Source organism: Lactuca virosa, chromosome 6, assembly GCF_052849685.1.
Source record: "Lactuca virosa cultivar CGN04683 chromosome 6, Lactuca_virosa_CGN04683_v6, whole genome shotgun sequence".
NCBI classification, from domain to species: domain Eukaryota; kingdom Viridiplantae; phylum Streptophyta; class Magnoliopsida; order Asterales; family Asteraceae; genus Lactuca; species Lactuca virosa.
In genome coordinates, this window is record NC_136431.1 from 139,379,710 (window position 1) to 139,406,458 (window position 26,749).

A 26,749-nucleotide genomic window follows, 5' to 3' on the forward strand; every position below is an offset into this window, starting at 1 on the left:
ACGGATGGACAGGCCCAATCCGGATACAAAACATATGCCCATGACGCAACACAATTAGATCCAACAATCTCCCCCTTTGCGTCAATCGAATAGAAAGCTCACTTCGGCTGAGCTGCAGAAGACTTCTTTATTGTTTTGAACACCTTCAGAATGATAGCCAACAAATGATGACGAAACGTTATGTACCACCGAAGCATGTCCGTGAAGTTTTTCTTGTCTGCTTCTGAATTCTGCTTGCACCGGTGAATAATGTTGATGATGTGCTCCAAGCAGTCAGTTGAAAATAAATGTTTATCAACAAGAGCGAATAAAAATCTGTGTGCTTCGCCTTTTGTAAACATCACAGTAAGATGTGTTGAATCGATTTGGCCCATCTTCATCTTATTCACATCTCCTGGTTTCGGTGTTGGCTTGATGGTCCGTTTCTTATTCATCACTTTCGCTATCTCTTGATCCATAGCTGCAACCTCATGGATGTAAGAAGCCAACATCCTCTTCAAGTGCTCCAATATCGGCTCCTATTCCCTCGGATTTGTGAGCAGAATATTAAACAAAAGAATCCAGTCATGAGGATTTAGATTTGGAAGGTCTGCCAGGGAAATAATCGACACCGAGTTTGCAGATCCTCGTGTGATTTTAAAATTAACATTGATAAACCTCCCAGCAGACGTAGGTTTCAGTACCTTGACAGTGATTATCTTTTGTGCGCTCCATGTCAAGTACTGCGGTTGACCATACTTCAAATAAAAGTCTATAAGTTCACGAGCAACCTTAGGATGAGGAAAAGGAACCTCAGCAGTCGAATCGAAACAGTGAAACGTGAATTCCTTTCGAGTTATCGGCATGTCGAACTGCGAGTCCTTAGAATTGTCACAGTCAAACGAAGCAACAGGTTCCAACCAATAAACACTTGGAAACTCTATAGCTTGATTGATAAGTGCCTCTTTTGTCCATAGGGGAAACAAGGCCTTCTTGCAGTTCAAGGCTTCTTCTTCTTCCTTGTTTCTCCTTTCCTTCTCCTTTGCTTCCCTTGCAATCCTCAAGGTTTCATCCAACTCTTTATCCCTCTTCTTTCGCTTAAGAGCCTCAGCTATAGTTTCACCAGATTCGTCATTGCTATCATCATCAATCTCCTTTTGCTTGGCTTGTGAACCAGAACCTGAAGCTTCATTACCCTTCAGTTCGGTTGTAACTTTGACCTTCGGTTGAGCAGAATCAGTTTCAGTTTTAATCTTCGGTTGATGAGCACCTTCTCCCCCTTGTTTTGGAGCAATAAATCTCTCCGAAACACCCTTCATCTCGTGTAACAATGCAAGGGCAGGAAGAAGTTTTGTAGTGAGATGATTCCGAATGGTCAAAGTAAGGATAGGATCATGAGCACCAAGAAGGTTGGTGAACATATCCTTCACATCCCCTGCACAGCTGCGAAAAACAGCTCTTTCCGTCTTTAACAAAGTAATTTCTTTTTCAGCTTGAGCGAGCTGAACCTTCTGAACTTCAATCGTGGAGGCTTGTCGAGCAAGTTCTTCCTTCAGAGCACTCTCTTTTGCTAGATCAGCATGAAGAGATTCTAGCCGAGAGGACACAGAACTGAGAAGTGAAGTGTTCTCTTCTTGGATGGAAGAACGAACAGCTTCAAACTTTGTGTGCTCTTCGTGAAGGGACTTGGAAAATGAATCCACAGAGGCTTGCACCTTAGCTGCACTTGTATCAGCATGCCCTTTAAGTGACTCGAGAAAAATCTGAGTAGTATGAACAATATCAGCAACATCAGTAGAGGCCTTTTGGCAAGAAGAAGTAGACTCATTAACAACCTTAGTGGATTTGTCAATGGAGTCAGTGTATTGCTCAAGAGCTGTGTCCAAAAAGGCTTTGAGCACAACACCACTGTAGGACTTGTTGTCATCAAGCAATTTATCCAGTTTCACATGAATGCTCTGCAAGTGTTGGCGTGTGACAGGAGCATCATCATCCTCATCAGTAGGAAGTCTATAGGGACTGTAGTATGTTGAATCAAACTCATCATTAGCACCACCGAGAGTGGCAACAGAATCGGTTGAAGGTGAGGGTGAAAGTGGTGTAGAATTAACTGGAGGTTCTGTTTCAGTAGTCGCCCCCGTATCAGATACGTTGACTCTTACTGTCGGTTCAGGGATTGTAGTGGAAGTTGATTGGGAAATTATAGGAGGTGGTAAGGGAGTTGTAGAAATCGGAACAGAAGAAACTGGTGGTGGTGGAAAAGAAGTTGTTGTTTGAGATGTGGTAGGTGGGGAAATAGGAGCAACCGAAACTGGAACTGTCGATTTCGGTGATGGAGGAGGTGTTAGAAGTTTGTTATGAGGAGATTCGGTTGGAGTAGGAGATCGGGGAGGAGTGTTACCTCTCGGTGATTCATGACAAATTTCCTCTTCTTCATCCTCCTCATCGTGTTCGGAACTGGGAGGAGTAGGACTCTTGGACCTTTTCGCCATCTTTTTAATCTTCTTCGGTTTAGAAGAATCCCCTTTCTTAGACTTTTGCTTCTTGGACTTGGCAGTCTTAGACTTAGCATCCTCTGTTGGCTCTTTCTTGGTAGTAGACCGTTTCCCTCGGTTACCAGGCTTGTCCACAGCATCTAAGGCACTCTGCTGTTCATGAGATAGGATTCTCGGTTCCTTGGGAGGAAGTTTGCGATAATCAGCCATGAGTTTACTCTCAGCTGTGACACATCTGTACATTGTCTCAGGGATAGAGCCAATGTGAGGAAACTTTCTAGGATCAGAGATAATGATTTTCTTGGTGTGGAACGTAGCAATAGATGTGACTAGGGCATCCTTCATTACCGGAATATCCAAAGAATTAATCGCCCTTCGTGTAATGAGAGTCCAGAATCGACCACACGAAATTTCCGAATGCCTCGTAGAAGTGTTGAGGCTTTGCACTACTTGAGACCAGATAATCGTCCCGTAATCGAGATTAAGACCATTGTAAAGGCCGTAGAGAAGGGTTAGGAAACCCTTACTTGTGCCATCAGATCCACCACTTCTCTCCGCCAAACCCTTAATAAGGAGAGTTAGCATTCCATTCCATTGGGGTGATAAGCAAGACTTCTTAACCTTCGTAACTGTGGTAAGCACATCAGTATAGCCCATCTCGTAAAGCATCGAGAACAGTTGGGTAGTGGTGATGAAGTCTGGTGAGATTACAGATGAATCTACAGCAAGTTGCAACTGGGAACAGAATTTCATCTTTGAAATAGAAGCCTTATGAGAATGGATTTGGAAGTAGATTCATTCCTTGTTCTTGTCATAAGAGGCAGTAGAGTAAACCTGTGATAAAAGTGACATAGGGACGGCTTCCACCTGTGTTAGGGCTAGAACCAGTGGAGAATACTTCAAACACTCAACCACCTGCAGCATATACGAATCGTACAGAAACGGATTGAGTTCAATAATCATGTTCTGATTTGGCTTGATTGAAAGCAATGTGGACGAAACAGTCTGATCGTGAACTGATGAAGAAGTCGCCATTGTTGATCGAAGAAAGAAGATGAACAGTTTCAACTTGCCTTGTAATTTGAGAGAATTTGTTGCTAGTAAAAGACAAATAAGATTAGAAACCCTTTATATACCATTGCCAGGAGAGAGAAAAATCATCATGATAATGACGCGATCACTAAAACGTCGCCTGAAAAAGTGCGATGTGACAGGTTGGTTACTCCCAGGTATACGTCAGCACGCGTGGGTATAGAGACCGTTCAAATTCACGCGCCCAAAATCTTATCCTTAATCGTCGTTTGAAATACAGTTTCGCTCCAAGATTTAGGATTACCCCTGTTTCGCCAAAAGATAAACAAAAATCGAACTAACAGCAACCAGAATGTTGGAAAATAAATATTTTCGTGCAATAGAGTGACAAACGATAAAGAAATAAAGCAAATGTGTATTGGATGTGAGTGATGTCTATTATAAGACAGAAAGCAGGTGATTCCGGGCAAGAATCGCTTCCTTCATAGTCAAGAGAGACTTGAAGTGCTTGTGTGGGTTCCCGAGAAATAACGATCAAGTGTTTGTGGAGAAACATTGAAAGGCTTCTTTTTAATTCATAGGCTTAGGGTGGCTTACCTTCAACCGAACGTCGATTCTTAACATAAGACCGAACATTGGAAGAATTACTCGTGAGACCGATGTGGTCTATTGAACAAGTAGGTGGGTTATAATTTATAGTGACAAAAGAAGTGATAGAGATCTCAGAAACAAAAATAAACAGGATCCTTTTGGGAAGAAAAGCCTTGGTGTTTAGACAAATGCATAAAAGATCACTCAATAATAAAAAATGAGATTTCATTAGGTAACCAGTAAGATCTTGAATATTACAATTCACCGTCAATTCGTTGTTGGTGTTGGATTGTGGGTTTCACTCAGCACGTGGTATACGTATCTAAGATCACAAACACAGATTTTGTGCAACCATAAACCTCAGTGGTAAAGACTGAGAGTCTCAAGGGTTACAGTGGTGAACCGAAAGTTGATGGAGAATATAAGGAGGGTGGCTAAAGAACCGAAAGTACCTTCTGCTATAAAGACATGACTAAGCAGAAAAACTCTTAACTCATTTGAGAAGAGTAAGGTAGCTCTTGACCGAGTTGATTTTAACAGCCTGATTGGGAAGAAACGATAGGAATAGATTGAATCATTAAGGCCTTGCTCTAAGTCGTAGAGACTTTGGTCAACATGCAGCAGCATGCTTCTAGGGACCCTTAACTAGTTCATATAGAAATGATTAAACCTTCCTTAGCTCCAAATTCTGTTGTACTGGTACACTTGTGACCTAATGAAAAGAACAAGCAAACAAACACACCACACAAATTTTTTTTTTGAAGTTTTGAGATTTTCTGAAAGAAAAGAATAAAAACAGAAAAAGAAAATATTTTTGGATTGTTGAAGTTTTCTGAAAAATAATAAAAACAGAAAAAGAAAATATTTTTGGATTTTTGAAATTTTCTGAAAAATAATAAAAACAGAAAAAGAAAATATTTTTGGATTTTTGAAGTTTTCTGAAAAATAATAAAAACAGAAAAAGAAAATATTTTTGGATAAACAAAGTGTACAACCGAAACCTTATCTTAAAAGAATGAAGCGAAATAGACCGAGCGTTCGGTTCATTTCGGTTCCTTAAAATTCTAGAGCCGAAATAGACCGAGCGTTCGGTTCATTTCGGTCCCCGAAAATTATAGAGCCGAAATAGACCGAGCGTTCGATTCATTTCGGTTCCTTAAAATTCCAGAGCCGAAATAGACCGAGCGTTCGGTTCATTTCGGTTCCCGAAAATTATGGAGCCGAAGTAGACCGAACGTTCGCTCCATTTCGCTTGTCTAATTTTTAGTGAGAGATTTAAGGATTCGGTACAGACTCTGCTTCCATCATTCCCAGGCCTTGTAAAATTTATTGAAACTCGCTTCAGGTAAGGCTTTAGTGAATATGTCAGCCAGTTGATCAGAGGACCGAACGAAATGTACTTCCACGTTCCCATCTTCTACGTGGTCCTTGATAAAATGATATCTAAGTGCAATATGCTTAGTCTTAGAGTGTTGCACTGGATTGTGACAAATTCTTATTGCACTTTCTGAGTCGCAATAGAGAGGAATCTTCTTCATACTCAGCCTATAATCTCTTAGTTGACTTTGAATCCATATTTACTTGAGAGGTACAAGATGCTGTTGCTATATACTCAGCTTCGGCTGTTGAAAGTGACACACAGGTTTGCTTCTTGGACTGCCAGCTAACAAGTTTACCATCAAGAAATTGGCATCCACCTGTAGTGCTCTTTCGGTCCAGACCACATCCTCCAAGATCAGCATCAGAAAAAGCTTGAATGAAGAATCCAGATCTAGCAGGATACCAGAGACCGAGAGATGAGGTTCGCTTCAGGTAACGGAAAATATTTTTCACCTCCACCATGTGAGGTTCTCTTGGATTAGCTTGAAACCTGGCACAATAACAAACAGAAAACATAATGTCCGGTCTACTAGATGTTAAATACATAAGGGACCCTATCATTTGTCGATATAGTGTTATGTCAACGGCAGGTTTTTCCAGAGAAGATGTTAACTTAGTGCCAAACGTCATAGGAACCTTCACTTTTGAGTCTCCAGTCATGCCAAATTTTGTTAGCAGGTTCTTTGTATACGCCTCCTGGTTGATAAAGATACCTTCTGGTCCCTGTCTAATATTCAAACCAAGGAAAAAATTAATCGGACCCATTGCGCTCATTTCAAATTTAGTCTCCATCAACTTCCTGAATTCAGTCGTTAAACTGGGATTCGTGGAGCCGAAGATGATGTCATCGACATAAATTTGAACTATCATTAGATGTTCACCTTCTTTCTTTCGGAAGAAGGTTGGGTCAACCGAACCTTGCTTAAATTTTGACATTTTCAGAAAGCGAGTTAAAGTTTCATACCAGGCTCTCGGTGCTTGCTTCAAACCATATACCGCTTTATCCAGCACATAGCAATGATCAGGGAATTTCTCGTTCACGAACCCGGGAGGTTGCTCAACATACACTGTTTCTTCTAGTTCTCCATTCAAGAAAGCGCATTTGACATCCATTTGGAAAACTTCGAAGTTTTTATGAGCAGCATATGCCAGGAAGATTCTAACTGATTCCAACCTAGCTACTGGAGCGAAGGTTTCCTCATAATCTATCCCTTCCTCTTGGCAATATCCTTTAACCACCAACCGAGCCTTGTTTCTAATGACGTTCCCCTCTTTGTCCAATTTATTCCTGAATACCCATTTCAATCCAACCACTGAAACATCCTTTGGTGTGGGAATCAGCCTCCAAACTCGATTTCGTTCGAACTCATGAAGCTCATCTTGCATTGCTTGAACCCAATCAGAATGATCAAGTGCAGCATTAATTGTTTTTGGTTCGACTTTGGAGACAAACGAATTAAACATACATAATTCAACTTTAGAGAATAATGCAGTTTGTTTCGCTTTCAATTAAGAAGGAGTGAGAAACTTCTCAGATGATTCACCAATGATTTGAGCTTTGGGATGATCCTTGGTCCATTTCACTAATGGAGGATAATTTGGGTCATAGGCTGGATCCAACTCTGCATTTACTTCCTCTTCAAGTTCTAATTGATCACCTTCGTCAGTTGTAGTGTCTTTCTCCCCCTCGACTGGCGAAGTGTAACCCGTGTCAGGATCAAAGTTGTCACCCTTTGTGGAAGTCGGACTCTCCCCCTCAATTGGACTATTAATGGGTGGGTTTTAAGTTGTATGTTCACCCTCGCCTGGACCTTTATTAGTTGGGGATGGAATAGAATTCTCCCTCTCGAAAGACATTTCGGTTGTCTTTGATGCTGATGAACTCTCCCCCTTGAACATTGAGCCGTGGTTTGGAGAGTCAGTTGAGGGTTGACCACCTGTAGTTTTAGGAGGTTCACTTTCCATTTCTTTGGCAGCTTCATCTATAATCTTTTTGAGATTATCAATTTTGTTATCTGCTGCTTTCGCCTCTGAGTGTGCTGCTTTTTCTGGTTCATCAAATAACCGAATGTACTCTTCAAACAAGTTGGATATTGGAACCGAGACCTGTCCAGATTCAGGAAATATTTCACCTAAGTCACTTTCACTCCTTTGAACTTTCTTCATGTAATTATCGTCAAAGGTGACATAATATGTTTCTTCAATTCGTTTGGAGCGTTTGTTCAACACTCTGTATGCTTTTGAAGTGAGTGAATAACCAATAAAAATTCCCTCATCTGCTTTGACGTCAAACTTGTTTCGGTTCTCCTTTGAATTAAAGATGAAACACCTTGAACCAAACACATGGAAAAATTTGACGTTAGGCTTTCGATTGTTTAAGATCTCATATGGAGTGATTGAGAATCTTTTGTTGAGCAAAGATCGGTTCTGAGTGTAGCACGCGGTTGCAGTTGTATCAGCCCAAAAGTATAGTGGAAGAGAGGCGAAGCTGAACATAGTTCTGGCTGCTTCACACAATGAACGGTTTCGTCTTTCAACAATCCCATTCTGTTGTGGAGTATAGGGGACAGAAAAGTTGTGAGATATCCCCTTGTCTGCCAGAAAATCCTCAAAATCTTTATTCTTGAATTCCAGCCCATTGTCGCTTCTGATATTCCTCACTGTCTTTCGCAGCTGTACTTCCACTTGCTTGATGAACGTCTTCAGCTTGGGAGTTGCATCTGATTTCTGTTTAAGAAAGAAAACCCAGGTGAAGCGAGAAAAATCGTCTACTATGACAAGTATGAACTTACTACCACCGAAGCTTTCGATAGCCGAAGGTCCACATAGGTCAATGTGCAGAAGTTCAAGAGCTTCAACAATCTTCGTGTTGATGCGTGTAGGATGGCTCTTTCTTCTTTGTTTGCCCATCTCACACGCTGCACATAGATGTTCCTTGTCAAACTTGAGAAGAGGAAGGCCTCGAACATGATCACCAAGCACCAACTTATTAATGTCTTTGAAGTTCAGGTGCGATAGCCGTCGATGCCACAACCAACTTTCATCAGTGTTCGCTTTTGATAGCAGACATATAGCTGGTTTTCCTCGAATTGGGTTTAGATTTAAAGGATACATTTCTCCCTTGCGTTCAGACTTCAACAGAACCTTTTTGGATTGTTTCTCAATTATTTCTGATCCCTCATCATCAAATGAAACCTTCAAGCCTGTTCCCACAACTAATTGTGATACACTGATGAGGTTATGCTGCAATCCTTCCACATACGCTACTTTTCGAATCGAGAAATCTCCGTTGGTTATCATCCCATATCCTTTGATTGTTCCATAGGAGTTATTGTCATACTTCACACATCCACCATCCTTTAGGGACCGAAATTCCCTCAGCTCTTCCTTCCTTCCTGTCATGTGACGCGAGCAGCCACTATCTATATACCATTCGTCATCGAACTGCTCGTCACTTATCACCTGCAAATTCAAGCAGATTTAGGAACCCAAAGTTTCTTGGGTCCTGGTGAGTTTTTCACAGAAAAAGGAATTGCAGTAGAAACATCAACCAAATATGTTCGTTTTATTAAAGTGGTTTGATCTTTTCTTTTGATTGTATACACCTTGATTTTAGTTTTATCTGGTTTAAACTTTGGTGTATTAGATGGTGTGTTGTTAGATGTTTTTGGTGTTTTCTTTTGAATCCTAGGGTTAGCTGACTTTTTCTTATTATTAAACTCAGAATCAAGCTTTCCTTTGCCTTTGATATCCTTTACTAAATTTGATTTGCTTTGTGAGTTGGAAGGACTGAAACTAGACTTGGGACCAAAGCTTGACTTTCGGTTCTGAGAGCCGGTGTGAGGACCGAAACTTGACTTTCGGTTCGGTACGCTAGTTTGGGAACCGAAAGTAGAGGTTCGATTCTGAGATTTGGAATAGTAGGAATTTGGGCTGAAATTTTCTTTTCCTTTCAGTTTTTCCTTTCCTTTATCACTTGATTCTTTCTTTGGAGGAACATAGTTGGGATTTTGAGATTGCCAATGATGTTTTCGCTCATTTAGATTCTTCATGTATCTTTGATTTCTTAAGCGTATCTGTTCAGCTAACTCCTTCTGCGATTTGTGGATATTGAAGCTAGCCTTTGGCTTCTCCTTTTGAGTTTCGGTTGTCTTAGTTGGAACTCTCGGTTCTTTCATTGGTTCTTCATGGATTTCTTTGGTTCCACTTGTGCTTGGTTTGTCGAAACTCGAGGGTTTGTTGATGGGTTTAGCAACGTATCTTCCTTTAACCCTCCATGAAGTTTGCTCAGATAAGCCTACGGTTTCATCTGCGTTGTCAATCGGAGCTGACCAGAAGTAATCGTCACATCCTTCAGCGTTGTCTTTGTCGACCAGCATTTTTAACTCTGCCGTTTGTTTTGCAGTGACACCAGTAACTGCATAGACCTGATTCGGCACTGTTTGAACCTTTTGATAGACCATAGCTTTTTCTTTGAGTTTCTGTGGCCTTTCTTCTGACAGGCGAGCGAATTCAACCGAATTTTCAGATATGAGTGGATTCTCATTTTCGGTTTCACTCTTCATAAACTCAGAGCAATCAACGACGTCTTCCACTGAGATTTCGCTCATCTCACTTTCCTCATCAAATTCAGACGTATTATCTAAGTTCATTTTATTTTCTGAAATTAATTTGGCGTTTGACGAGTCAAAGGATTGAATAGTTTCAGACTTAATTTTTAACCTATCATTCTCATCTAAAAGATTTTTGAGCATACATTTATGTTCCTTAGAATCGATGAAGGTTTCTATTTTGTCCAGTCCAATTTTGTAAGACATGGATGTCTCTTCTGATGACACTATTGATTCACACTCAGCAATGACCTCATCCTCCTTAAATTCAAGGAAGGGTAAGATCATCTTATGAATCTTCTTTCCTATTTCACAACTTAAATGTAGTTGAGCAATATTAGTATATAAGCGCTTAGCAATTAAACAAAAAACATTCCTTTGTTTTAAAAACTTTAAATTGTCTCTTTGCAAATAAATACTTTCATCCCTAGCTCTATTTAATTCCGCCTCCTTTAGCTCAATCCACATCCTTCTCTCCTCACTTTTTGAAGACACCCTGCTGAGTTGGTCAGTTAGGTTAGAATTCGCTAAGCGAGTTTGCATGAGACTACCACTTAAGTTAGAAAATTTAAATTTTAATTCTTTTAATTCTTCTTCATAATCTGTTACTGGAACTTTAAGTGATTCAAGGATGGATTGTACCCTTTTGATCAGTCGATCGCAGTCGTTGATCTTCTCACTCACAGGCTTGGCTGCAAAACACTTGTCCTCAGTCAGGTTCGGTTCCTTACTTGCACTTTCGGTTGATGAACCAGCTGTGACCATTAAACACCTTCCAGCCGAACCTACTTCCTTTGCCGCATAAGCCCTTCCATGAGTAGGCTTTCTCACCTCTTCATCTTCAGAATCGGTTGACCAAACTTCAACGCCACCGAACTCATCCTCATCTGCATTCTCCTGCACAATCAAGGCATTCATAGAACTGTTAGTCGTCTTCTTTTTCTTGATCTCTTCCAATTTGCGCATATAGTACGCCTCATCATCTTCACCATCTCTTTTCTCAACCATTTTCCTTAGCATGCAATCTTTGGCAAAGTGGTTCTTGCCGTGACAGTAATTGCAGTCGAACCCAGAGTCTCCAGCAAGCTTGCTCTCCTTCTTGTCTTCATCCTTTTGAGAAGAATTTTTCGCTTCATCCTTTACCTTCTCAGAGCTGTAACTTCCTTGCCAGTTTCTGTTCTTGTTGATAGGAAATTTTCTTCGTGCAAACTTCTTTGGATTGGTGACCATCAAAGCATACTCCTTGCTTGTAAGGTCACACTCAGACATATCAGACTCTTCTTCTTCTTCTGCAATGCTTTTTCCTTTTGGGACAAGGGCCAGCGATCCCACACCAGAAACTACCTTCGCTTCTTTGGTTACTACACTTTCATGGGACTTAAGTATTCCCACAAGTTTCGCTAGTGAGTAAGACCTAAACTGTTCATGTGCTTTCACGGTTGAAACCACAGCCATCCATTCTGATCTCAGACCGTTCATGAAGGTCACCTTCTGCTCGATCAACTTTCTTTCTATTCCATGCTTGATCATCTTACTTAGGAGATGATTGAACCGATCGAAAGTTTGTATGAGTTTCTCGTCTGGTTTCTGTTCGAAAACTCCAAATTCTGACAGCAGCAAGGTTTGAATGGAGTGTTCTAGATCTTCATCGGTTGAATAAAGTTCTTTCAACCTATCCCAGATTTCTTTGGCCGTCGTGCATGAACCAACCAACCGAAAAGTGTCCGATTGCAAGGCGAATCTGATCATTCTCATGGCCTTCACATTACACAACAATTTGTCTTTCTCGTCCTGTGGCATCTTCTCTACATCCGCCACCAGCTTGTTATATTCTTTTTGGGACTTAACTGTTGTGTTCGTTCCTGAGTGAACAAACGGCCCAAGCGTGATAGCTTCCCAGATGAGATATCCATTGTCTTCAGATCCAACCACGTAATCTTCAAAGTGATGTGCCCATACTTCATAGTCTTGAGTGTAAAGAATGGGAATTCTGGTAGTGGATCCAATGTTGTTTGAGATGTTGATGGGATTTGTTTGCGAATCTTCGTGAGACATGGTGAGCTGCTAGAATCAAACCTGTAAACCTGAGATTAGGGTTTTATCAGAAACAGAGTTACCGTCGATATGAAGAAGACGACTTCTATTTTTACGATAAAAGCGGAAACCCTAAAGAATTCTGAATACAGAAGGAATGTGTATTGATCACACAGACTCCTGCTCTGATACCAATTGTTGGGAATAAAACCCTAATTGTGATTTGATGAACAAGATGCGGAAAATAAGAACAAACACAAATATGAAGATTATGTCGAATGATCACTCGATTTATTCAATTATGAGGAACAGACTACACTTTAAGAATAAGAATCTAACTCTACAAGAAACCTCACAACGTGATAGCTACATTTTGCCTCACTCTTAACCCTAATAATGAATAATACATGACTATTTATAGGGAAAAGACAAGTCTTGGTCTTTTAACCTACACTTCATCAAAGGGGCCCATTGACATCATCCATGGAGTGCTTTGAAACCCTACAATTGGTTACTTGTTGGGAATAAAACCCTAATTGTGATTTGATGAACAAGATGCGGAAAATAAGAACAAACACAAATATGAAGATTATGTCGAATGATCACTCGATTTATTCAATTATGAGGAACAGACTACACTTTAAGAATAAGAATCTAACTCTACAAGAAACCTCACAACGTGACAGCTACATTTTGCCTCACTCTTAACCCTAATAATGAATAATACATGGCTATTTATAGGGAAAAGACAAGTCTTGGGCTTTTAACCTACACTTCATCAAAGGGGCCCATTGCCATCATCCATGGAGTGCTTTGAAACCCTACAATCTCCCCCTCAAAGTATGGAATGGATGACAATGCTTTAACTTCCAAAACAAGCATCTAGCAAATAAAAAGATCTTGCAACGAGGAATATTTGAAGCAATCCACGAATCTTGATTCTTCAATAGTCTTCAAAAACGGGCTCTAGGATATATAAACCAAGCACTGAAGTAATGTCTTTAAACTTCATTTTCGAATGTAATCCCAAAAATCTTCAAGAAAACCAAACCCGCCATAAAACCCCATTTCAGAACAAAGAAACCAAATCACTTCTTGTCTTTGAAAAGCTCCCCCTCCAAGTAACAATGTTCTTAAAATAAGCTAATGATATATGCCACCAAAAATTATCATGTAACAACCCAAATTTTAAGGTTCGTAACGCCACTTGATCGAGAAAATAATAGAAGTCGGAGATATAATAAGTCCTTAGAAGAGCTCGATGAAGAACTACTACTGTAAAGGATACTTCTCTGCAAAAGCTTTAGAAGAGCTCGATGAAGAACTGCTACTGTAAAAGCTACCTTCATAATTCTACCACAAGCTTTATCAAAAATCTTCAAATTTGAAAAGTCACAAATCCAATTTCGAATGGCCATACCAAATTCTCCCCCGATTTATAATCAAAAACTTGATTATAAAGCCTTCAAATGGTCATGAGAATGATCTTGAATGGATAAATAATTACTATGCTCCCCCGCGACAAAATGGAATAAACAATGAAGTTTAAAATCCGAAATAGTCGAAAAATTTGACGTTATCGCGAAAAACGACCTTCCGAACTGCCAAGACTTGTTGGAATCCATAAATTCCTATTCACAAAAAAATATGTGCATTAAAAACCCAAGTATGTTCATCAGCCCTTAAATTTGCAAACAATTATGAATCTTGGGCATAAACTGTCATTTGTTGAAAGTCAGGGACTTAAATAGAAATTCTGCATCATTTTCCCTTTGATTTGTAACAAATTCTGGAAATTAAATTAAAACCGCCATGTTGGTGAAGTTACAGGGACCAAATGTGTAAAATGCAGTCACCTTCCCAATTGGAACGAATAAAAGCAAATAGCAACATCGATTCGTCAAACAAGAACTCCTATTCCGAAAAGAAAATTTGTTGATAGTGTCGAATGCCAAATAATTCCAATCAACTTTTCCGATTCCGAGCAACCCTCTCGTTCTGAATCATGCCAATCCACTTGAGATCAATTTCCGAGATCAGAGATTTGATCTAATTCCGAGAGCAAGTTTTGAACAAATGATCCTATTGATTTAAGTTCTGATTGCGAGACCCGAGTTCCAATTCCGAGCAATATGTTCAATTTCTGATTCTGAATGAGTACCAATTCCGAAAGCCATATGTTCAAATTACGAAAATCTTGCGAGAAGGAAATTTCTTGTGAGACCCAGTCAACATCGACGCAAGCAAAGTTAAGATCAATTGCGAGATCAAAATCGAGACCTATTTCATATACGAGACCATACAATCTGCAAAGCATGTAATTGTGAAACCATTGGTTTGAAATTCGGAGAAGCCAATTGAAACCTCAACATCGTTTTACATTCATTTGAACAAACCCGACTGCTTTCCAATCACAATCACAGAGGAGAACACCGTTCAAAAAAAAAACCATAATTCCAATTTTGACTTTTGGCATTGACCATCAACAACAATTAACGCCAAACAACAAAATATATTTTCCTCAACACAATTTCAGATCGATTTCCAGATTAAACATCACATTCAATCAAAAAACAGTACAAGCTCCATCTGTTCTTTGTCTGTTCATCATCGATTCAAAAAAAACAATTTATCAACAAGAATACCCAATAACATCGAAGAACAATTCTAGATCCATATCTCAGTCGATGATAACAAGGGATGGTTCACTTTCAGAAAAATCATTATCAATCGTTAAACAAAATCGATGTTAAGAACAAAACACAAGAACAGGAACAAAGCGACTGGCGATCCAAACAGAAATCGAGAATAATGAAATCTAAGAACGCTTAATCGACGTGAGATTGAACACTTTGTTTGAATAAAAGATTTTGACTTAGGGATTCAGAACTTACGATCTCAACAACTATGTGGGCTAAACGATGAACAGTAAACAAACACAGTGAGTCCAATGAATGGGAACAAATGAACAGTAATCGATAAAAGATGCGCTCAAGAACAGTATATCGGCAGAATGAATATATATAAAAAAACAATCGGGCCACGATCGACTGAATAAAACGGATCAGAGCTAGAAACAAATTAAGAATGAAAAGAGAGTTGGATCGAAATTATACCCAGATGAACAATAGAAATTCGAGAACAGTAGCTTGGACAAGAATTTTGATTCCAAAACGCCAAAACACCAATAATCTTCAATAACTTGTGCAAAAAATCATCAAATCAAGAACCGATACTTCAAAAATCAATAGATCTTCAAAAACCCGCTCTGATACCAATTGTTGAAACAAAGTTCAATTAGGATCGTTAGATTCTAAGCAGGCAAACAATTAAGAACGTAATTATGAACACGAGAATGGCTTTGAATGTGTCGTATGATTAATGCTTCAACACCTCGGAAGAGCTCGATTAAGAACTTCGACTGTAGAGGTGTTTAGGGTTACAAAACAATAAACGTAAAATAATCAACACTGTTTAATGCATACATGCATGCATATTTATAGTCTAACCCTACCAGCTAATCACAGATGGACAGGCCCAATCCGGATACAAAACATAAGCCCATGACGCAACACAATTAGATCCAACAAACTTGATTGCTATAATTTACGATATTTTGCTATGTATTTGTATGCAACTTGAAACATGAGGCCTTATCAAGTCCGTTACTATTTATTTCTAATTTTCTAAGATTAAACATCTATAAATCCAAAAATGGGACTCCACTGTTTAAAAATCACTTTTGATATTTCTTTTCCCAGTTTATATAAATTTTATAACAATTTTATAAAAAAGATTGATAATTTTTATTAACCGCTTACTATTTTTCCATGAATTTGTGATCATTCAAGTGGTTAAATATGAGAAAAATAGTTATTCATATCTAAAATTCATGAAACTTTTTTTAGAAATCTTTGACTGCAATTGGAACAAAAATAAAAAGTTTTGTGATTTGATTTTCTATTTAATCATAATTTCTTGGTGTAAAGCACAATTGAATTACAAAAACCACGTTTTATTGATCAAAAGTGGAAATTAATAATTTTCCCAGTTTATGGATACCGTGAAACATTACCACAAAAAGTATAAGAATTTTTCATGATTATTTAATTTTTTTCCATTATTTTGAGATTATTCAAGAAATTAAAATGGTGAAAATAGTTAGACAAATCAAAGATTCAAGAAAATTCATCTTAAGATCTTTGAATTCGGTTAAAATTGAAACACAAAGTTTGGGAAAATTTATAACCAACTTGATTTAGTTTTGAATATTTAATCAAATTGAAACACCTTCCAAAATGTTCTAGTTACACTTCAATTGACATTGCCAAGAATAGGATTTTTCACTTAAATTTGTTATTTAACAAATTGATCCATGGAAATCTGAATTTATAGAAAAATGTTTGTAAATTATCAATTTCAAAATTTTGACACAATATTGGCATAATTCTTTTGTAGTATTGTATACTAGTGTTAGATATTTGACTAGAGACTTACTAGTGTGTAATACAATTTTGTAAAAAAGTTTGATAATTTTTTTTAACCACTTAGTATTTTTCCATGAATTTGTGATGATTCAAGTGGTTAAATATGGGAAAAATAGTTATTCATATCTAAAATTCTTGAAACCTTTTTTAGGAAATCATTGCCTGCAATTGGAACAAAAATAAAATGCTTTGTGATTTTTAATTACTATTTTCTATTTAATCATAATTTCTTGGTGTAAAGCAAAATTAAATTACAAAAACCAGGTTTTATTGATCAAAAGTGGCAATTAATAATTTTCCCAGTTTATGGATACTGTGAAACATTACCACAAAGAGTATAAGAATTTTTCATGATTATTTACTATTTTTCCATTATTTTGTGATTATTCATGAAATTAAAATGGTGAAAATAGTTAGACAAATCAAAAATTCAAGAAAATTCATGTTAAGATTTTTGAATTCGGTTAAAATTGAAACACAAAGTTTGGGAAAATTTATAACCAATTTGATTTAGTTTTGAATATTTAATCAAATTGAAACACCTTCCAAAATGTTATAGTCACACTTCAATTGACATTTCCAAAAATAGGATTTTTCACTTATATTTGATATTTAACAACTTGATCCGTGAAAATCTGAATTTATAGAAAAAGGTTTGTAACTTATCAATGTCAAAATTTTGACGCAATATTGGCATAATTCTATTGTAGTAGTAAGTATACTAGTGTTAGATATTCGACTAGAGACTTACTAGTGTGTAAACTTATCGTAGGGGATCGGTAGTAGGACGTGAGGGAAGTCAACTTTCCCGAAGCACTGCCTCAACTCCAACACCTATAGCCATCAATGATCCATTGACGTAAATATCTAAATTACCATAATACCCTTGAAGGTCAAACTGGTCAAAGTCAAGGTCCTGGCCGAAGTCAACTTTCTTGATTGACCCTACTCGCCGAGTCAACCCGCTGACTCGCCGAGTCCCCAACTTCAGAAAACTCTTTTATCACAACTTGACTCGCCGAGTCACCCCATGACTCGTCGAGTTCAACAATCTCTGAGTCCTATCATGTCCAACTCACTGAGTCACCACTCAACTCACTGATCTGAGTCTTAACCAGAAGAGGTTGGGGTTTTGCGTTCTGACTCGCCGAGTCCAAGAACAGACTCGCCGAGTCCACAACAATCTTCAACAGACTCGTCGAGTTCATGCCTATCTTCAACAGACTCGCCGAGTCCCTTCAGTCCTTTATTCATACAGAGGCTTTTCGAGCCATGCAGGGGCTCCAAACTGTAGATCCACTCTTCTAGGGCATAACTCCCACGTAAAGTTGCAAACTTTACGTGAAACCAAGGAGCTATAAGCCCAAATCACTCTAGGGCTAAGGTTTAAGACAAGGATGCTTCACCAACAAGCCAAAGGCTGATACTTTGTGAGTTTCTGGACCAAGACAAGTCTAGATCTGAAGTAGCAACCTCAGATCTAGACCCCTAACCTGAAATAGATCCTTAAAATGCAAAAAGGGCCCCAAATCTCATTCTTGAATAGATATAAATGCAATAGAGTCAAGGTAACAGCTTGTTACCTCCAAAATGTGCCCAAACTTCAGTAGATTCTGGATCTACACCACTTTCTTGATGCAAGCCCTTTTGATCTTCAAGTTTCTTCCACTAGAAACAACTTCCAAGCTTCAATCTCCCTCCAAAGGCCTCACACACACACGAGCTTAGGGTTTTCTGGTTCTCAAGGGCAATAAGGAGGCTGGGAGAAGGACATAAAGTCCTTTAAATAGGGTGCAACCCCCCGAGATTAGGGTTTTTCTCATTCCAGCACCAACCCGTCGAGTCCAGCTTCCGACTCGGCGAGTTGGTCACCTAATTCGCGACCCAAGACCCGCTCCGACTCGGCGAGTAAGCATACCTACTCGTCGAGTCCCTTCTTTAAAATTACACTTTAAACCCTTAAATCATACCTCTGAAATTTGGGGTGTTACAAATCTCCCCCACTTAAATTAGGCTTCATCCTCGAAGCCTGCTATAGTATACGATTTTGAATACACCTCTTGCACTGCAGACTCCGATTTCCCAATCAACTCAGGCCCTTCCAGACCCTACCACTGTACCCCTAAAAAAATAACTTCTTCTCGTGTGGTATCCTTGCCAATACTCCCGGTCGACCATCAGCCTTTCTACTTAATGTCAGAACACATCAAACCAGTATCACCCGATGATACTGCCACCTTCCTGACATGAACACACCTTCAAGACTTACGAAAGTTAGACACCACAATAATCCACCTTTCATTTGCCCAAAATTGGCGATAACCCGGATAACCTGCAATAGGGAACGAATCCTGTTCCCATCCCGAATATATTCCTTTTTACAATGACAGGATACTGCATCCTTCAGCTTCTAGCAACTCCCATGAATCAACCAGCTATATCACATAACCATTCGTACCTAGCCCAATCAGCCTCGGGCTGGAATACCAGGTACGCCTATAACGGGTCCCGTCATCCCAAGGATGGTACACCCTCGCATTCCCATGCATGTTTGGCCCAATCAACCCTCGGGTTGGAATACCAAACACACCAGGTCCAATCAATCATAGGGTCCGGTCATCCTCATGATGGAATACCCTAGATTGGAATATCACTTCTCACGTAACCCATGCCTACAACCATACTTGAAGCCCAAGGATCCAACCTTGCAGCTCCCTCAATCTACTCTGATTCGATACAACCGAGTGTAACTCACTCATATCTCGACATCACGTCTACTCCAAACGTACCATGACAGGAAACATTACCCTCGCGATCCCTAGGTCCACGACCTACGACTAGAATATCCTCACACGGTTCTCAGCCCGGTCTAGACTGTTCCCGAGTCTATTAACTCCGATATCTCTAGCTCCTCTGTCCAAATCTCCAATCTGGAGTTACTCACCTTCTCCTCTTCCAAGGAGACCTGAACCATGACTTCGCATCATCAGTCGGTGCCGAAATATCAGAACCTCACTCTACATCATCCACTTGTGGAGCACGTCGCTATCCCATAACACGTATATATACTCAGAAACTGATTGCATAACCCACCATCCATAAAGAGTCTTTCGCATGCCCCTCATCATTTTCGACACTTGGGAACAACCCCACTGATTGTTATAGCATAGCAGTATCCTCACTGCTCGCTCAAAGATCCACCATACAGACAAGGTTCTTACCATAACTGGAACGCCTCATCGCACCACTTCCCGTAACCGACATCCAAACTGCGTTAGGCGACATCCTTACAAACCAAGCCCCGTCCGAGAATTTCCAATTCTCCCCACTTATAGAACTAACTACTGTCTACCAGCGGCGAAGCTGGTACGCGACTCAATCGTCCCAATCCGAGACAACGAACTTCAAGGGATCCGAGTTCCCGCTGATGATTCCGAATCTCTGGATCATGACCTTCCTCTCTCTTGAATGCATCACCAGATACTACCCCTCTATAATTTCTCAATAATAACTTCTCAGTATCATCTATTATGCTCTAATAACTTATGCAGGAAAGAAACAACTCATAATAACATGAACAAGATATAGAAGGAAAAGACATACCGGCTGTCACCTCTGGCGCTGTCCCGATCTCCTTGGCCACAAGCTGATAAGCACGCCCTGGAGCCTTCGGAGGCTCTGCTCGACCCTGACCCCCGTCAGTAAGTCTCAACGTAGCTGGTGCTGGGACCTGCACTGGCCTGGCAGCCAAGAGAGGACATTGGGCCTTCATATGGCCCACCTGATTGCAATGATAACAAAGTCGGACTCCGGAAGCTGGATCCTGCTGCCTGCAATCCCTGGCTATGTGGCCCTCGTTGCCACACTTGTGGCACCCAGAAGAATATCAGCAAACTCCATCATGTACCTTACCGCACTTCCTACAAGTGCGACTCCTCTGGCTTTCCTAACGATAATCAGCGGCCCTCATCCGTTTCGACGCAGGCTGCGACTGCATCGGGGCCTGCCTCTACTCCCTCAGCTGGAGCTCAATCTCTAGCTCGCGTCGCCTGGCGGCCTCCTGCAACTCCAACAAAGTATCACATCTCTGCGTGGACACAAACTGTCTGATGTCCCTCTTAAGCATGCTCAGATACCGGGTCATCTGAGCCTGCTCCGAAGCAAACTCAGGGCAGAACATTGCCCTCTCCGTAAACATCCTGGTGATCTCCGTCATCGACTCTGAATCCTGTCTAAGCTCCAAAAACTCATGAGCCAATCTCTCCCGCTCTACCCGCGGAACATAACGAGTAGTAAACATATCCCGTAACTGATCCCAAGTAACCGCAGCCCGCTGCGCGTCAGAATATGATCCCGTAGTCAACCTCCATCAATCCTTCGCCCCGAGCCTCAAAAGGTTCATAGCACACCTCACCCTCTGCTCAGCAGGGCACAGACACGTGAAGAAACATCCCTCCACGTCCGACAACCATCTCATCGCAACAATCGGATCCTGAACTCCGTCAAAGGTAGGGGGCTTCGTATTATCGAAGTCCCGATACTGGAAGCCCCGACCGGCTCCTCCCCCTGCCGCTGTTACAACCGCTGTAGCTGTCACGGCAGCCGTATCAGTAAGAGCTCCATAACGATCATCGAAGTACTCCCTCATAGCGGACTTAATAGTCCCAAACAACTCCGAAATCTGACCCCGAACAATTGAATAACAAAAACCAGGTTTTATTGATCAAAAGTGGAAATTAATAATTTTCCCAGTTTATGGATACCGTGAAACATTACCACAAAAAGTATAAGAAATTTTCATAATTATTTACTATTTTTCCATTATTTTGTGATTATTCAAGAAATTAAAATGGTGAAAATAGTTAGACAAATCAAAATTTTAAGAAAATTCATCTTAAGATCTTTGAATTCGTTTAAAATTGAAACACAAAGTTTGGGAGAATTTATAACCAATTTGATTTAGTTTTGAATATTTAATCAAATTGAAACACCATCCAAAATGTTATAGTTACACTTCAATTGACATTGCCAAAAATAGGATTTTTCACTTAAATTTGTTATTTAACAAATTGATCCATGGAAATATGAATTTATAGAAAAATGTTTGTAAATTATCAATGTCAAAATTTTGACACAATATTGGCATAATTCTATTGTAGTAGTAAGTATACTAGTGTTAGATATTCGACTAGAAACTTACTAGTGTGTAACCTTATCGTAGGGGATCGGTAGTAGGACGTGAGGGAAGTTAGCTCAAGGCATCACAAAATACCTTCACGCATCATTGTGAGTATTCACAACCCTTATTTTTGGTTTTAAATGTTTTTGGGTGGAAAAAACATGTCCTAACTATTTATGTTTGATGTATCTATATTGAATTGTATCAAACTTGATTGCTATAATTTGCGATATTTTGCTATGTATTTGTATGCAACTTGAAACATGAGGCCTTATCAAGTCCGTTACTATTTATTTCTAATTTTCTAAGATTAAACATCTATAAATCCAAAAATGGGACTCCACTGTTTGAAAATCACTTTTGATATTTCTTTTCCCAGTTTATATAAAATTTATAACAATTTTACAAAAAAGATTGATAATTTTTATTAACCGCTTACTATTTTTCCATGAATTTGTGATCATTCAAGTGGTTAAATATGAGAAAAATAGTTATTCATATCTAAAATTCGTGAAACCTTTTTTAGAAATCTTTGAATGCAATTGGAACAAAAATAAAAAGTTTTATGATTTTTAATTAGTCTTTTCTATTTAATCAAAATTTTTTGGTGTAATGCACAATTGAATTACAAAAACCAGGTTTTATTGATCAAAAGTGGAAATTAATAATTTTCCCAGTTTATGGATACCCTGAAACATTACCACAAAAAGTATAAGAATTTTTCATTATTATTTACTATTTTTCCATTATTTTGTGATTATTCATGAAATTAAAATAGTGAAAATAGTTAGACAAATAAAAAATTCAAGAAAATTCATCTTAAGATCTTTGAATTCGGTTAAAATAGAAACACAAAGTTTGGGAAAATTTATAACCAATTTGATTTAGTTTTGAATATTTAATCAAATTGAAAGACCTTCCAAAATGTTATAGTTACACTTCAATTGACATTGCCAAAAATAGGATTTTTCACTTAAATTTGTTATTTAACAATTGATCCATGGAAATATGAATTTATAGAAAAATGTTTGTAACTTATCAATGTCAAAATTTTGACACAATATTAGCATAATTCTATTGTAGTAGCTAGTATACTAGTGTTAGATATTCGACTAGAGACTTACTAGTGTGTAACCTTATCGTAGGGGATCGGTAGTAGGACGTGAGGTAAGTTAGCTCAAGGCATCATAAATACCTTCACGCATCACTGTGAGTATTCGCAGCCCTTATTTTTTGTTTTTAAATGTTTTTGGGTGGAAAAGCATGTCCGAACTATTTATGTTTGATGTATCTATATTGAATTGTATCAAACTTGATTGCTATAATTTGTGATATTTTGTTATGTATTTGTATGCAACTTGAAACATGAGGCCTTATAAAGTCCGGTACTATTCATTTCTAATTTTCTAAAATTAAACATCTATAAATCCAAAAATCGGATTACACTTTTTGAAAATCACTTTTGCTATTTCTTTTCCCAGTTTATATAATATTTATAACAATTTTATAAAAAAAAAAATTGACAATTTTTATTAACCGCTTACTTATTTTCCATGAATTTGTGATCATTCAAGTGGTTAAATATGAGAAAAATAGTTATTCATATCTAAAATTCGAGAAACGTTTTTTTGGAAATCTTTGACTGCAATTGGAACAAAAATAAAAAGTTTTGTGATTTTTAATTAGTATTTTCTATTTAATCATAATTTTTTGGTATAAAGCACAACTGAATAACAAAAATCAGATTTTATTGATCAAAAGTGGAAATTAATAATTTTCCCAGTTTATGGATAGCGTGAAACATTACCACAAAAAGTATAAGAAATTTTCATAATTATTTACTATTTTTCCATTATTTTGTGATTATTCAAGAAATTAAAATGGTGAAAATAGTTAAACAAATCAAAATTTTAAGAAAATTCATCTTAAGATCTTTGAATTCGTTTAAAATTGAAACACAAAGTTTGGGAGAATTTATAACCAATTTGATTTAGTTTTGAATATTTAATCAAATTGAAACATCATCCAAAATGTTATAGTTACACTTCAATTGACATTGCCAAAAATAGGATTTTTCACTTAAATTTGTTAATTAACAAATTGATCCATGGAAATATGAATTTATAGAAAAATGTTTGTAAATTATCAATGTCAAAATTTTGACACAATATTGGCATAATTCTATTGTAGTAGTAAGTATACTAGTGTTAGATATTCGACTAGAGACTTACTAGTGTGTAACCTTATCGTAGGGGATCGGTAGTAGGACGTGAGGGAAGTTAGGTCAAGGCATCATAAATAACTTCACGCATCATTGAGAGTATTCGCAGCCCTTATTTTTGGTTTTTAAATGTGTTTGGGTGGAAAACCATGTCCTAACTATTTATGTTTGATGTATCTATATTGAATTGAATCAAACTTGATTGCTATAATTTGTGATATTTTGTTATGTATTTGTATGCAACTTGAAACATGATGCCTTATCAAGTCCGTTACTATTCATTTCTAATTTTCTAAAATTAAACATCTATAAATCCAAAAATCGGATTACACTTTTTGAAAATCACTTTTGATATTTCTTTTCCCAGTTTATATAATCTTTATAACAATTTTATAAAAAAAATTGATAATTTTTATTAACCGCTTACTTATTTTCCATGAATTTGTGATGATTCAAGTGGTTAAATATAAGAAAAATGGTTATTCATATCTAAAATTCGAGAAACGTTTTTTTGGAAATCTATGACTGCAATTGGAACAAAAATAAAAAGTTTTGTGATTTTTAATTAGTATTTTCTATTTAATCATAATTTTTTGGTGTAAAGCACAATTGAATAACAAAAACCAGATTTTATTGATCAAAAGTGGAAATTAATAATTTTCCCAGTTTATGGATACCGTGAAACATTACCACAAAAAGTATAAGAATCTTTCATAATTATTTACTATTTTTCCATTATTTTGTGATTATTCAAGAAATTAAAATGGTGAAAATAGTTAGACAAATCAAAATTTTAAGAAAATTCATCTTAAGATCTTTGAATTCGTTTAAAATGGAAACACAAAGTTTGGGAGAATTTATAACCAATTTGATTTAGTTTTGAATATTTAATCTAATTGAAACACCATCCAAAATGTTATAGTTACACTTCAATTGACATTGCCGAAAATAGGATTTTTCACTTAAATTTGTTATTTAACAAATTGATCCATGGAAATATGAATTTATAGAAAAATGTTTGTAAATTATCAATGTCAAAATTTTGACACAATATTGGCATAATTATATTGTAGTAGTAAGTATACTAGTATTAGATATTCGACTAGAGACTTACTAGTGTGTAACCTTATCGTAGGGGATCGGTAGTAGGACGTGAGGGAAGTTAGGTCAAGGCATCATAAATACCTTCACGCATCATTGGGTGTATTCGCAGCCCTTATTTTTGGATTTTAAATGTGTTTGGGTGGAAAAGCATGTCCTAACTATTTATGTTGGATGTATCTATATTTAATTGTATCAAACCTGGTTGCTATAATTTGCGATATTTTGCTATGTATTTTAATGCAACTTGAAACATGAGGCCTTATCAAGCCCGTTACTATTTATTTCTAATTTGCTAAGATTAAACATCTATAAATCCAAAAATTGGACTACACTGTTTGAAAATCACTTTTGATATTTCTTTTCCCAGTTTATATAAATTTTATAACAATTTTATGAAAAAGATTGATAATTTTTATTAACCGCTTACTATTTTTCCATTAATATGTGATCATTCAAGTGGTTAAATATGGGAAAAATATTTATTCATATCTAAAATTCATGAACCCTTTTTTAGAAATCTTTGACTGCAATTGGAACAAAAATAAAAAGTTTTGTAATTTTTAATTCGTATTTTCTATTTAATCATCATTTCTTGGTGTAAAGCACAATTAAATTACAAAAACCAGGTTTTATTGATCAAAAGTGGAAATTAATAATTTTCCCAGTTTATGGATACCGTGAAACATTACCACCAAAAGTATAAGAATTTTTCATGAATATTTACTATTTTTCCATTATTTTGTGATTATTCAAGAAATTAAAATGGTGAAAATAGTTAGAAAAATTAAAAATTCAAGAAAATTCATCTTAAGATCTTTGAATTCGGTTAAAATTGAAACACAAAGTTTGGGAAAATTTATAACCAATTTCATTTAGTTTTGAATATTTAATCAAATTGAAAGACCTTCCAAAATGTTGTAGTTACACTTCAATTGACATTGCCAAAAATAGGATTTTTCACTTAAATTTGTTATTTAAATAATTTATCCATGGAAATATGAATTTATAGAAAAATGTTTGTAACTTATCAATTTCAAAATTTTGAAACAATATTGGCATAATTCTTTTGTAGTAGTAAGTATACTAGTGTTAGATATTCGACTAGAGACTTACTAGTGTGTAATACAATTTTATAAAAAAGTTTGATAATATTTTTTAACCACTTAGTATTTTCCATGAATTTGTGATGATTCAAGTGGTTAAATATGGGAAAAATAGTTATTCATATCTAAAATTCATGAAACCTTTTTTTTGGAAATCACTGCCTGCAATTGGAACAAAAACAAAATGTTTTGTGATTTTTAATTACTATTTTCTATTTAATCATAATTTCTTGGAGTAAAGCAGAATTAAATTACAAAAACCAGGTTTTATTGATCAAAAGTGGCAATTAATAATTTTCCCAGTTTATGGATACTGTGAAACATTACCACAAAAAGTATAAGAATTTTTCATGATTATTTACTATTTTTCCATTATTTTGTGATTATTCATGAAATTAAAATGGTGAAAATAGTTAGACCAATCGAAAATTCAAGAAAATTCATCTTAAGATCTTTGAATTTGGTTAAAATTGAAACACAAAGTTTGGGAAAATTTATAACCAATTTGATTTAGTTTTGAATATTTAATCAAAT